Here is a 16125-nt window from a genome sequence, read left to right as displayed (position 1 = left end):
TACATTGCCTTACAGCTGCATATCAGTCTACAATGATCTCAAGCAAAAACTTTGATTTAAAAAGAAAAATGTCTTTTGTAATCTACTCCCAATTGAACTTCTCTCATTTCTCTCATTACCCCATAATTTAAAGAACCTATCAGAAAAGTTAGAGGAGTATTTCATGTTCCCAAATGAGGGTCCTCTGTTATATTCAAGTCTCTCCTAGGTTCCTTATCATGTGGTGTATAGTATAGGCTTCTAGATGGACCCAAGTGCATTAGCTATCTTAGCACCAAGGCCACCACTTAAATGTGTCCTCCCCATTGCCCACCATCCATCCATCAAAAGATAAACTCCAGATTTACAAATCACCCCCCTCCCATGGCAAGCAAGTGATTACTTATAATCTAGTTATAAAGGGGCCTATAAAAATCCTTCAAGCCAAAGAGAACACAGAATGACAACAAATGACCCTATCCAAAGACAAAGAATTAAAGATGTAAGCAGAACAAAAGAACATAAAGGGTCGCAAGAAAGCCAACCTTCCCTCCCATTTAGCTAGATAAGTACATTGCTCACCTCAATTCCATTTGAGCCTAGTGACCACGTCAATAAGACAACAGGCTAGAACCCATATACGCCATAAAAAGATACTCCCAGGCTACTGAAGGGCAATTATGTATTACTCAATCCTCCACCCCCAAAAAACAGAGGACAATTAGGGGGATGGCTGGTAATCTATTAGAATCCTACTTGAACTTCTTTAGCAACAAGATTAATAGCGGTATGGGTGTGGGCAAGGTAGGTATTTTATCCCAGAGTGTTTGCAAATGAAGCTTCAGTGGCTCCAACTTTATTTCTACTAGCTGAACCATGAGTGCTGAACTACTGCTAGCTGAACCTGAGCTGAACCGTAGTGTGGCATGAGCTGCATTCCCATGTTATCTGGATAGTGTCATCCACTATCCCTAGGATAGCAATAAGTGAAGAACTAAGGACTTCTGTTTCTAAAATTTCAAAACTCCCTCCTCACTAGGTTAAGGAGGGCAGCCCAGCTAGTACAGTTTCACATGGGTCAGGACTAATATGAATATCTTTAGTCTGAAATTTTAAAGAGTGTGGGAAGTCAGACAGTATACCCAGATGTGACCTTAGGATAGGAAACAGTTTATAAGCCACAGAGAAGTCCAAATGGTAAAAGCCATGGAGCCCAAAAGAAATAGTAAGCCCAAACGACAGAGGCAGAGATTCAAGTACCAAGAAGATAAACAAGAAGCAATATAATTTGAAAGAGGCCTTGAACTCTTACCAGGAAAAACGTGTCCAATGGAACCCCCTTCATGCCTCCAGGTGCATTGTGGGTGGAAAGACCAGTTGTTAATATAAGACCAGGGATAAGAAGACAGAGAAAACATGGAAATAATTAAAACCTCCTCAAAACACCTGTGTGCCCTGTGTACTGAGTACACCTGTGCAGTCAGCACAGCTAGACCCTGGGGAGTACCAGACTCAACAGTTCGTAATATAATCATTTAGAAACTCCAACCATGGTTTCCATTTAAGTTCCATAGGGAGTTCCTAGAAACAGCTAAGGCACAAGGGAATGAAAAGATTAAGCAGATTTCAACATTTACTCTCCAAATTAGGTGGCCTCTTATAAAGAATAAGTTTTTTAACAAACCTGTTATCCGCTTTGAGTGAGAGAGCGAATTCCAAGTCCCATAAAAAGTTGAATACACTGTGACCCTAGTATATTGCAAGATCAGGTAAACACAGAAAAAAAAAAGAAAAAGAAAAAGAAAGAAAGAAACCTAACTGGAGAGGCTTTGGAAATTAACATATGAAGGCTGGCAGTGAGCAGGCTGCAGATGAAATGTTTGGCAATCATCAAGTGGCCAGGCTGGCTGAGGAGGTAGGATGTAGGGCAATTCATGACAGCAAGCATTTCTTCAAAGCAGATATGGGTCAACCGAGGCAATGGAAGATGCAGCATTAAAACATGTGCACATTTCTCTCTGGCTCTTGGGACGGGTAAACTTATTCAGAGCAACGATAGTTGGTAAAGTATTTCTATTCCCTGCAGATATAGATTTAATCAATTGTGGAATACATATTCCCCGGAGAAGTCTCATTGAGAGAAATTCAAAGCAATGATATAATTCCATTGGGCACTCATGAAAAAAAAAAAAAATACTAGTAACCTTATTGTTCCTTTTGGGCAGGTTTGATTCTCCAAGGATATCACCTTGTTCAATGAGGAAATTCATGACTATTGCCATGGGAGCTGAGGCTGAGCACCCGATAGCACAGCTGCAGTGAATCCAGCACATGAGCACCGCATGAGAAAGAGATAAAGAAGTCAAGGATTACCAATGCAAGAATGAATAGCAGTCACAGGTTTATGGAAGCCATCTGGGTCATATTAGGAGTTGCTCAAACTTAAAGTCGTGTCATTATTTAAGGAAAAGAAACAAATGCATTATAAATAAGCTTTTTTCAATAAAGTCACTACCTCTTTCTCTTGAAGGGTCTGTTCAAGAACAAAAGAAAGAGGACAGCTGTTCCATTTCCTGTTTCTTAACATCTTCACATTTAAATTCCTCTACCTGACTGTCAAGTCCTCTATTACCCTATTTCTTTCTACCTCTCCTTTATCCTCACTCACATCTGCCCATTCTATGCCACTCATTCTAGTCAGGTATATAAAACTAAAGAAAACAAAAGTATGGTCTGGTAGTTCTTCCATATAAAAATGGTTTCTTATATTAAAAATATCATTCTCTTATGCAGAGTAAGATATCCATACAAAGGAGGAGTAAAAGGAATCCTAGAAGATGGACAGAGAGCTTGCCCCTGAGGCCAGAAGGGCTGGGTCAGTGTCGCCGATCTCAGATTATGTCAGTCTTTCTCCATCAGCAATTCAAGTGGTTCAAAGGAAGCCATCATTCAGATGTGGGAAAGTAGAGAGTAATCCAACGTGAAATGTAAATTTTGAAATGCCATAGGACAGATGCTGCTGTACACTGTTGGTTCAGCGTTTCCAAAGCATAGTCCATGGAATTAAATAGCAATCAGTGATGAAAGAGTCCATGTTTGAATAAACTTTGGAAAAGCTACATGAGACCAAATTAAGTATTCTCCACACCCCAGTAAGAATGCACTCAAAATCACCAATAATTAAAAGGAGGAGGGTCTGCAAGATTGTTCATAGACATTAATCTGTGAATATGAATTCTGATTTTCCAAAGGTGTGGGGGACAGTTATAGTAGAGTACATCTCATTTCCCATTCCTATCCAACCATGAAATCCTTTTCTTCACTGAACATCTTTAAGAGCTATTGTTTTTTTAGAATCTACTTCAGAAAGCACTATGTTATGGAGAGTTAATTAAAATTAACAGAGTCTATGCTTGTCAAAGGCACCACATGACCATGTGAAACTAGACTGAATAAAACCTTAAAATCATAGTTAAATGGACTGACCCTCACCAAAGTGGAGATCTAGGAAGCTGCTACCCTGAAGATAAATTAGGTTGTACCACAAGAACCAGGCTAAGAAGGAAGACGAAGTCCATGGAAATTTTCTGGAGAACCAAAAACGGTAACTAGTAAGGTCAGAACAGTGTGATATGGAGGCAAGAGGAAACCCCACAGGGATTCAGATAAGGATGATTTTACATTTATGTGGCTCCAGAGTTCATAAACAAAATGACAGCCCCTAATTCCAAAAATGATGTGCTACCAGGGCTTCTTAACATGCCAGCTTTATTTGCAGAGTAATGAAAGGAACATTAAGTTAGGAGTCATGAAAACTAGATTTTTAGTTAGCTCCATGGTCTGCTAGAGCCAGCCTGCTCTAGCTCAGCAAGAGCCAATTATGTGCATCTTGTCCCAGTTCCAAACTGAATAAAGTCACATTGGTAGCTATGGCAAAAGTATTTATATTACAGAAATTTGATAAACTTCACAAATCAGGGCTTTCTTTCCTACCCCTCTCCCCTACTGTCCCCATCCTCTACAGAGAGTTGCTTATTAAACATTTACCAGCACACAACACTGGCCATGACCTAGGTTTGTGACATTTGGTTTATCTGTCCCTATCTGTACAGTTAAATGAATTGTATTAAGTCTTCACTGTTTCAGAGTATAAGGACCCAACTATAAACTAAAACAAGGTATCAGATTTATATGTGATAGCTTGTATTCTTGGTTGTTACTTGTTGGGGGAGGGGAAGACAAATAGCTATAATGAATTAGATAACTTTTAAACACTTTGTATTAGTTACTTTTAAACACTTTGTATTTATATTACTTACAATAGCATCTACTGTGATAAATATTCAATATGAGGGAGACAAGTGATATTTACTTGATTAGAAGAAAGGCAGCATTTAGAATAACTAAGATAATTACATAGCCCACCCTCTCTTGAAAGTCATGACCCACAATTCAGAAACCAGTGGGTTCCCTGGGGATTCCTCCTAAATGTCCAAGCAACAGAATCACTGTAGATTGCTAAAATTCAGCCTCCCATTTCAGGTTCCACCCCAGAGCAATCTAATAAGAATCTCTAATAACAAGCAAATTTCTTTAATGATTCTTATATAGGTGCCTGACACTAGAGTTCTGCATTCCCAACCGATTGGGATGGTCTTGATGATCTTTTATTTCCTTTTAATACAAACATTCTACAATCCTGAGAGTGTCTTTAATCCACCCTGAATAGATGACATTTGGAAGATCATTTTTTCTTCTGGAAACTCCAGGGGAAAAAAAAACTGAAACACACCAAGAGCAGTGACCAATAAGGTAATGAATCTGCAAAAGATGCCTTTAGAGAGAGAGAAAAAAAAAAATGGTTTAAAAAAAAAAGTCTGCTTTAAAAAAAAAAAAAAGTTTGAAAAAAACTGATGAAGAAAGCTCCCTAATTAGTCCTCTTCATTTATTTCACTCCTTGCTTCAGCTTTGGGAACTAGTTCTTTGCAATCTTGGATAAAGTTGTTGGAAACGTATTCTTTAGAGATGCCTGGGTGGCTCAGCCCTTGAGCGTCTGTCTTTGGCTCAGGGCATGATCCCAGGATCCCGGATCCAGTCCCCCATTGGACTCCTTATGGGAAGCCTGCTTGTGTCTATGCCTCTCTCTCTCTCTTTCTCTGTGTGTGTGTGTGTGTGTCTCTCATGAATAAATAAATAAAATCTTACCAAAAAAGAAAGAAAGAAAGAAAGAAAGAAAGAAAGAAAGAAAGAAAGAAAGAAAGAAAGAAAGAAAGAAAAGTATTCTTTATAACTAGGATGACCTTACAACGTATGGTCCAAACTGAGACCATCAGAGTATGAAAGGAGGAGCCATCAGAAATTTCCTTGGGACATCAGGCAGAAAGGCATAAACTTGGGACTGCCTCAAGCATCCTGCAGTCTAATTTCAAAAAACAGAAAATAGCTATTCTTCTCTCTCTCCTGATTTGTTAACCATTTCTAACCCAGAATCTTAATATGTAAGACAGAATCAAATGTGTTTGAAGGGAGTGAGGAGCCCAGACTCCATCTGTTGACTTCCCTTTGCCCCTCAGGAAGGTGCTTGAGTCATCTTCAACAGAATACTAAGAGTAAGTAGTTTGAAAACTAATATGACAAGGTGGGCATCACAAGATGACGTTTCTAATATTAAATTTGAGAATTCTTTGAGGATTGCATTTTGCATGCAGGACAATGATGGCAAGGGAAAAATTATTCATAGACTTATAACTCCCAGTTCTTCTACTTTTAAAAAATGTATATTAAGTACATGCAAAATTGTTATAATGCAGAGTATAATAAAATAACTAATACAACCCACCTGCAAGCCACCACTAACAATTTAGGGAATATTAGCATTGTACTTGAAAGTCCCTCTCTTACTTTCACTTCCTATCTCCATTCTCTCATCATCCACCCCCAAAAGTTACCACGATTTGAAATATGTGTGTGTCATCCCTCCACAATTTGGTAAGCTGTCTTTAGCTGAGGGCCAAGAAAAAAGGGGATGAAGACCCCACTCAGTGAAAGGCAACTCTGTCCTGCATAGCCCACAACTGGCTGGCAAGTCCTTGAGACTATTTTCCTATAACTGTTTTTTTTTTTTTTATTTTCATTTATTTATGATAGTCACACAGAGAGAGAGAGAGAGAGAGAGAGAGAGAGAGAGAGAGGCAGAGACAGAAGCAGGCTCCATGCACCGGGAGCCCGACGTGGGATTCGATCCCCGGTCTTCAGGATTGCACCCTGGGCCAAAGGCAGGCACCAAACCACTGCGCCACCCAGGGATCCCATCCTATAACTGTTTGAATTAATGGGTAAAGACCCTGGATCTGGCCATTTCCCAAGCTAATCTGATGTGGTTCATATAGAAATGCCAATTCCATACAGCTGTGTAGAATGCTGAGCATTTTGACTGAGGAAATCAGGGGAATCTGGCACCAAAAAATCTTCACAAACCAGTGATTGTCACAATGTTTTACACCCAGAAATCAACTGAAACAGGATTTTAAAAGAAAAATGGGTTCATTTAAATCAGAAAGCCAACTGAACTCAGGAGTTAAGGAGAGAAAACAATCAGAAAGAGAGAGAGCTAGGGTGCAGCCTGGCCCCTTCAGCCTTTAAATCAGTAAGTGTTTTCTAAGATTCTGTGTTTTACCTTACACAGTCCTATTTCTAAGACTCACACAGTTGCTTAAACCTCATGTGAAAGGAAGACAAAGTCAGGGAATAATTATATTATGAACAAGGCAGTATGCTATTAAACATCTTTATACCCAAGTGCTAAATTGTGTGCCGCAGGCCATTGGAAAACCAGGACACTATGCCTACTGCCATGTAACAAGGGAGTGCTTGTGAGGTGTGGTGAGTACATAAAAAAAAAAAAGCCTTGGAAAAGGTTGGCTGGCAGCAGAGAAATCTTCCTAGCTGTAGGAAGATTGAGCTGGGCCTTGAAGACAGATTAGGGGGTGAGAAAATGTAAATTGAAAGCATTTTTATATTAATTATAAAAACGACTGGTGGTCATCGTGTGCCACTTTATGTGCATAATTTCACGTACTCCTGCCAACAAATGTCCAAGGTGTAAGCATGCCCATTTTATGGACGAGGAAACTGAGACACAGAGATAAAGTAACTTGGCCAACCTCACACAACTAGGCAGCAGTAGTAGTAGCGGTAGTAGTCAGGCTTCACACTTGGGACATTTGACCCAATAGCCAGGAGGCCTCAGGAGGGCAAGAGCACCAGAGGGAAGCCCAGGCATGGGAGAAAACATGCTGATGGTCAAGGAGGCAGCAAAGATGGGTCATATTCAAGGGCCAACAAAGTGCTTGGTCAAGTCATTCCTCTGCTAAGATTCCTTAACAATCTGCCCCATCTGCTGTGCCTTAGACACAGAGATGTTCAAGATTGCTTGTTAAATTTAATTGGCAGTATAAGGAAAGGCCCTAGCACAAGAAGCTATGATATAATTGGGATACTCTGCCTATTATGTATTCTAATTTGACTAATATTTTCAAGTGTAACAGGGCATGAACAGGTTTATATGGGAAAAAATATCTTCAATACATCAATACAAATTGGGAAAATAAGGATAACACAAGAACGAACAAGTGAAATTTTCAAGAGATGTGAAGCCATTTTTTATTAATCTCTTCATTCAACAAACATTTCCTGACTGGTCATGTCATATTAGTCCCTGTGCTGGGGCACTGCAGATGTAGGCCCCTCTGAAGGGGCAAAGCAAAAGAAAAGAGCTTCCACTATGCTTTACAACAACAACAAAAAATTCAGTGAGCAACTGCATTGTTCACTGAACAATGGGCATTTGTCAATTCCTAATGTGCTGGATACTCTAAGCAATGGCAGATATACATTCCTGTCCTCATGGGCCAACAAGGAAGATTAAACCAGTGAACAAATAATGGCAACCCGAAGTAATGACTGTCACCTACAGAGGGGTTTCTAAACTAAAACAAATGTCTGTACCAAAGGGGATCTATAATCCTGATTTGGTCTGCATCTGTTATTTCATTCAGAATGAGTTTGGTAGTTTCTTGTCTTGGTTGACTAAGAAGTTCATCTCCCTGGACTCTAAAGACCAGATAGGAAGACCTCCTGAAAAATCTTACATCTCTAGGATTCTAATTTTGCACTCCCACAACGTCTAAGAAATCAGGGCACACAGGCAAAAAGAGGAAAAGAAGAATAGCAGAACACCAAGTATAATACATACCCAGAATTGCTATGCATACCAGGTAATGTTCACTAAGGGATAATGTCTTTTTTTTTCTTTTTTGACGCACTACCAAAATAGAAGACATCCATTAATTCATAAGCAAGCTAAAGTTCCAACTTCACAATATTAAAAGCATGGCTTTCACCTAATTGCTAAATTCTAGAATGTCAGTAGTGGTCCACTAAAAATCACATTTCATTAACCTGAAAATGTGAATTCAAGTAGTTATATCTCATCATTTTGTCAGAAAACATAAAATTCAAAAAAAAAAAAAAACCCAAAACCTCAGAATTCATTTGCATTATTTAAAAGAACAATTCCAAATCAAAGCTCAGTGATCACAGAGATGAAGGATTACATCATCAAAGACCACTTTTTCATTTAAATTACTAAGAAAAGAATCTGATCTCAGGATATAATTTACTAGCTTGTGTGATGTTATGCCAATCACTTACTCTTTCTGGGTCTCAGTTTTCTCATCTATCAAACAAGGGGGTTGGCAAAAAGTTCCACCTGTATCCTGTGATATTATGATATTATGAAAAATTATGAAATATGGAGAAATATTCTGATGCCCAGTCTAAGCTCAGAGGGTAAGACCCGAGAACTTTAATACTGTATGGATGGGACAAGTGGAAGGGAGGGCACACAGAGTCATTTTCAGAGTTGAAACTCACTTTTTTTTAAAACTAGAAAAATTGAATCCCAGTGGTTTAGTGACACTGAATAATCACAGAACAAATTAGTAGATAACACAAATTCTAAGTTGAATTTTTATTACCCATATTCTTTTTTTAAAAAAATCGGCAATTATTGTATCATCTTTCATCTTGTTTCCAAAAGACATTAAAGCAGCTTACAAAGGTGCATATAATGCAGCAAGATCGATGAATACGAAAATAAGACAAAAGGAAATCTATACTTCATTTTATCATACTCAGTGCTGTCAAATTAATTTATCCAGAGCATTCATTTCTTATTACTACGCTTCTCAGTGATTCCCCGAAGTTCAACTTCCCTTCCAAACCTGTATTCCAACTGCACTGTTCTACAATTCCCCACAATCCTACAGTAGATAACCCATTAGGGAATAGCTGACCAGCATGCAAGTCATCTTCCCTTAGATAAGAACTTTCAGATCTTCCCCCCGGAAGCTATGTTTATTTGTGACTTGACTCTCTTTGCTGTGGTTCATGAGACTGACATAATGTAGGGCAAAAAGATTCTCTTTGCTGTTTATTTTTTGTTTATTTATTTATGAGAGAAAGAGCTTGCACATGAATGGGGAGGTGCAGAGGGAGAGAATTTTTTAAGTTACATTCTTTATTTTTTTAAGATTTATTTATTTATGATAGACATAGAGAGAGAGAGAGAGAGAGAGAGGCAGAGACACAGGAGGAGGGAGAAGCAGGCTCCATGCCGGGAGCCTGACATAGGACTCGATCCCAGGACTCCAGGGCAGCGCCCTGGGCCAAAGGCAGATGCCAAACTGATGAGCCACCCAGGGATCCCCGGAGAGAGAGAATCTTAAGCAGGGTCCACGCCCAGAGCAGCCCGATGTGGGGCTGTGTCTCATGACCCTGGGATCATGACTTGAGCCAAAATTATGAGTAGAATGCTTAATGGACTGAGCCACCTGGGCGCCCCTCTTTGCTGTCTTCTAATTAGGAGTTGGGAATGGTTGTAGTCTACTGTGTGAATGGAGAAGCAAAGAAAGCAAAGTCTATATAGAGAAAACATGAAGCAGAAGTAAAAGGAGAACTCTGAGGTCCTAACTGCTTCCCAGCCTTGACATCAATCTCTCCCTGAGGCCTGGCTCCATATATGCCTTTGAGCTCCCCAAAACACCCTTGGAGCCGTATAGTAATTTCCCCTCTTTTAAACTTACTCTAGTTAATTATTCTGCATCCCTATCTGTACCTTTGCCTTACCTACATCCTGCCTTCAAGTCTCTGCTCAAGGAAACTTCATCCAGAAAGCTTTTTCTAATCCCCCCAAACAGAAATAATGCCTTAATCCTATAAATTCCTGTTACTGCATGTATATATTCCTGATGACATATCTGCCTTATACTTTCATGATTATGCATCCTATTTTTTAATCATAATTTCTAATTTTATTGTGGAGAGAGATCCATGCTTCACTCATTACTGTAAGCTCCATACACAGAGCACAGAAGTGAGCAGTAACAAAAGTAACAACTTTTGTTAAAAGAATGGATGGGGGATCCCTGGGTGGCTCAGCGGTTTAGTGCCTGCCTTCAGCCCAGGGTGTGATTGATCCCAGAGTCCCGGGCTCCCTGCATTGAGCCTGCTTCTCCCTCTGCCTGTGTCTCTGCCTCTCTTTCTCTCTGTGTCTCTCATGAATAAATAAAATCTTTAAAAAAAAAAAAAAAAGAATGGATGAACAAATAAACACCTTTTATTCATTTTCTACTGTTGTTCAAATCCCTGAACCTCTCTCCTTCAGGCTGGTATTACAGAAGTGGAGATTTGATCAGCCAATTCATCCAGTTAATGTGAGCAATGTAGACAGACAAATAGGATAATTGTGACCTAAAAATCTACTCCAGGGCCAGAACGATGCCGTTTGGTTGTCAATATTGATCACGTTTAATTAGAAAATTGCCAGATCTCTGCTGTTCTTAGTGCTGTGTGGGCATCACCTAAAAGCAAAGGGATGACAAGCTGTTCCAAGCATCTGCAGCCTTTATGTAATAAACATGTTTTTATTCAAGAAAATTTGTGCCTGTTTCTGAGTAGGATCAGAGCCTTTTAGAATTACATATCTTTTCCCCATACAAACTTTCTTCAGTGGTTATGAAGAGGGAACTATTAATGTATAATTCTTAGAGTTATTAAAATAATGTTAATTTATTTTAATTCACACCGTATAAATGAATACTTGCAGAGTAGATGCAAAATAAGGTTAAAAACCAAGATTAGGGTTTAAGAAATAATCACCGCAGGAACAAAATGAAATCACCTGAGGTATACTGTGACTTCATGAAGTAGGTAATTAACCTGTCAGTTACTGGGGTCCCTTCCAAACACTTCTTTGATCTTTCATGACCTTATCAGAGCCCTTTCTGGATGAAAGCATAGCTATAATCATTATATTTTATGCCATATACTCAGTTTCTCAAATAGCTGCTTACTCTCATGGTGTGACTTGCCATTGAATCTGTCTATATCCACGTTAATCTGCCATCAGTAATAGTTAACAGAGTTAGAGCAGTAAAAATGCAAGTGTCCACTTTGCCAGTATCCATAATTTAAAATGGTCACTCGGCAGTAACCAATTTGCTCATCTTGGCGTCAGGCTTAAGCATCTTGCATTTGCATGTAGTAACTGGTAAATAAATCTTAAGCATTTATTTATTGAGCTCACTCCATTACTATTATTAAAAATAAACCAAGAATTAAGACTCTTAATATCTATGGCATTTTCTTATCTGTGCTTATCAACCTTAGTTGGGTATGCTTAAATCCACACTTTGAAAAAGCATCATTCACTATCTTTAACATAAACAATTGATTGTCATATCTTCTGTAATTTCAAACTCTCTTTAAACCTGAAAGGAAAAAGTCTCATAATATTGGTGAGAGAGATTTAAAAGGAGAACTCTTCCTTAACTTAATAAACTCCTTTCAGCCAGCTAGGATAGAAAGTGGAAGACACAACCACAAAGAAAAATTTTAGAAATCACCATTAATATTACTTTCCTGGGGGATCCCTGGGTGGCGCAGCGGTTTGGCACCTGCCTTTGGCCCAGGGCACGATCCTGGAGACCCGGGATCGAATCCCACATTGGGCTCCCGGTGCATGGAGCCTGCTTCTCCCTCTGACTATGTCTCTGCCTCTCTCTCTCTCTCTCTGTGACTATCATAAATAAATAAAAATTTAAAAAAAATTTTTTTTAAATATTACTTTCCTGAAAGAACCAAGGTTAAAATTTTGTTTTATATTCTTTCAGCCATCTTACTTTGCATGGATATACATGTGTGATTAAATTTAGATTTAAAATTAAAATGATACCATATGCAATATGCTGTTTTCATTTAATAATGTAGCACAAATATTTATCTGATCCAGAGGCTGGCAAATTTTTCTGTAAAGGGTCAGAGAGTAAATATTTTAGACTTTTGAGCCATACAATCTTTGTCACAATTATTCAACTCTGCTGATATATAGCAAGAAAGCAATGTGCAAATAGGTATGATATGTAAATGATGGTATTTAAATGAATAGGCATGACAGTGTTCCAAAAAACAGGTAATAGACATCCTGTGTTCACAGACTGAAAGACTCAACATAGTAAAGATCCCAATTCTCCCTAAGTTGATATACAGGTTTAACATAACTCCCATCATAGTCCTAACAATTCTTTTTGCAGATATAGACAAGATTATTCTAAAATTTATATGAAGAGGCAAAGAACAGAAGAACTAAAACAATTTTCAGAGAAGACTACAGTGGGAGAAATCATTCTTTCCAATTTTAAGACATGTTTTATAGGCTGCAGAAATAAAAACCATGTGGTAGTGCAAACTATACATCTGACAAAAATCTCATATAATTATAGACATTATTACTATAGACCTACCAGAACAGCTAAAATAAAAAATAATAACAATACCAAATGCTAGCAAGGATGCAGAAAAACTGGATCTCTTATACATTGTTCAAGGGATTATAAAATGGTATAGGCACCTAGCAGTTACTTAAACAGCTAAACATACACTTACCTTCTGACCTAGCAATCACATTTCTAGGCATTTATCCCAGAGAAATAAAAACTTATGTCTGCACAAAAACGTATACACAAATTGTCACAGCAGTTTTATTTGTAACAGTCAAAAACAGGATACAATCATAATATCCTTCAATAGGTGAATGGTTAAACAAAATGTGATATATCCACACCATAGACTATTATTCAGCACTAAAAAAGTACTGAACTACTGATTTATGTAAAATTTAGATGCATCCAAGGACATGATGCTGAGTGGAAAAAAAAAAAGACAATTTCAAAAGTTATGATTTCACTTATTAAACATTTCCCAAAATGACAAAATTACAGAAATAAAGAGCAAGGTTTGGAAATAATAAGGGAGGAGGAGTGGGTAGGGCCATAAAAGAATAGCACAAGGGATTTCTTTGTTATAATGGCATAATTCTATATATTGATTGTGATCACAAATATGGGGATCTACACACACATTGTACTAATAATGTCAATTCCCAGTGTTGACATTGTACTATAGTTATATATAAACTGTAACCAGTGAAGGATATCAGGTGAGGGATACATGGGACCTTTCTGTACTATCTTTGTAACTTTCTATGAATCCATATTTACTACAAAATAAAAAGTTAAAAAACAAGGCAGACAGCAGGCCATTGCCATCATCTGGATGTAGTTTGCTAACTCTTGACTTAGACATTAGATATTCTGACAATGATATTTGTTATTAGCTGTACAGTATGTATTTCATTATACATATATTATGATTTATTTAACCATTTCTCTATTATTTCCAATTTTTCTCTTTATAAAACCAAGACCTAGGATGTTTTATATCTTTTTTATACATCTATAACCATTTCTTTAGAATAAATATCTAAAATTACAGTGACAAATGTATATATAGCTTTAAACTTTTGGCATAATATTGCCAAATTATTGCCAAATTTCATGCCAACTTATACTCCTTATTAGCAATGTATGAGAGTACGCATCCACAAATTAATCAGGTATATTATCTTAAAAAAAACAGCTTACCACGATTGTCAGATAACTGTGTTTCCTTTGTTTAAGTGTATTTTTTCTTTTATTTCTAGATCTTCCCTCACATTGTCCCCTGCCTAGGACATTTTCTGCCCCTTACCCAGCTAACTGGCACTTAACCTCCACATCCTGAGTAGATACCATTTCCTAGAGGAAGCCTTCCTCCATCTTAGATGTCCTTCTTATTGGCTTCCACAGTACTCTGTACTTCCTCTACTGTGTCATTCATACTCTGTGGTCACAACATGTTTGTTGTAGAACTTCAATCTTAGTTAAGCCCTAGACATTAATCTCTGTAGGGCAGGAGGCTTGAATCTCCATAGGGCTACGTCTGTCTTGCTCCCTTTTTTATGACCAACACGAGCACAATGCCTGACAAGTTGCAAGTATTCCTTAAATACTTTTTGAATCAATGAATGAGAAAGAAATATGTATACTTGATCACAAAGGAAATGCTCTACTTTTGAGAATTTACAACAATATTAATAGTATGTTTTTAGCACCCTCCAGGAAAAAGGCTCCCTTATCTATGAATATAGATAACAGGTCAAAATTGAGACTAACCCTATAGGAGGGAGATGGATTCATTACATTATCATAGCTTGATGAAACTGCCATTAAGATCACCCAGATAGCTTTTGTTGTGCTGACTGTACATGCTCCCAGTCACTTTCTAATTATTATTTGGCTTTTAGGCATGAAGTATAGACTACTCACACTGAAAATATGCATATGACACACAACCTTAAGTTTTATTGTCCTTGTGACAATTATATTTTTTACTAGAAATTAATAAAATGGCATCTGATTTGTGCATTGGTTGCTTATGAATTTTATTATATGAATACATTCTCCAGAGCTTCATAACCTCCCCCTAGAAGGCAGTGGTCACATCAATGTATTACCAACCTATTGTCCCCCCAGGGACGGTCTTCCTGTTTGCTTACTCAAACTATAACAAGCATGATTTTCAAGTCTCTGTGGTTTTTATACCAAAGTATTTTTATTTCATGTGACTTTTTTAAATTTCAAGTCTCTTCTAAAACTTCATGTAGCCTCTGTGCTTTTTCTGCCTTATCCAGAATATATTCCTTGACTGCAACTGAATTACATCTAAATTTGGGGAGGTATTTTAACGTTCTTGCTCCTGATTAGACTGTTTTGGCTCCTCTTTAGCAAGGGGTTCAAAATGTGATTTTATTCTTTATCAAATCACCCTCCTTTTATCTATATGAATTTATTCCTCATGTTGTAAAGGTTTATTGCATTTAGCACACCACTAAATTTATCTAAGGTAATCAAGTTATTATAGGTAGACTGGATCCTAGAAAAGATCAGAAAATATGTTTAGTGGCTGAGATTTAAATATATGTAAAACAGAATTTCTTATTTGAGAATTATATTCTGGATCATGAACATTATAACAAGTTGCTAAGGGAGACTATGGAATTGCATGTAATCTGACCTGGAAATAAGAGGAAAATCTAGAGGAGCAGGCAATAGATTAGAGAGGACACATGCCAGGCTGTAACCCTTTTACCAACTCACAGAGGGACTCTGTGCTAGCCACTTAACAGTAAGCTTCCATTTCTTCCTCTATAAATCAAGGCAGGTAGACCAGAAGAAAGATAAACTCCCTATCAGCTCAGAAGTCCTATGATTCTGTGATAAAATTTGTCTATCCCTTTGATATCTGATGCAAAATAGTGACATTTATTAAATCAGGATCCCTTCCCTTGAACATTGATCTGAGATATTCCTTTTTTGGTCCAGATACTTTTCATTGTCCCCCATACCTCATAATATAAGGAGACCTTCTCAGGTCTTAAGCTCAGTTGATTCCCATGAGCTATTGCTCCCTGTCATCCAGCTGTCCTCTTCCCATTCCTCACCTAGTGACCAGCTCTCACTGTTATCTTCTCTAGGCCAGCCTATCTAAACCAACCTTCATAAGTGGAAGAGGTCCAAGGCAGTGCTCAAAATCTCATTCCAAAATACCATCCCTACATTTTAACAAAGGCTCCTCTTTTAATTCTAAGCTACAGAGAGACTTTAATTAAAGGAAGAAAGACAAAATCTGTTAAATAACTACTGTGTG

Source organism: Canis lupus, chromosome 11, assembly GCF_003254725.2.
Source record: "Canis lupus dingo isolate Sandy chromosome 11, ASM325472v2, whole genome shotgun sequence".
Lineage (NCBI taxonomy): Eukaryota > Metazoa > Chordata > Mammalia > Carnivora > Canidae > Canis > Canis lupus.
Note: the sequence above shows the minus strand (reverse complement) of the source record.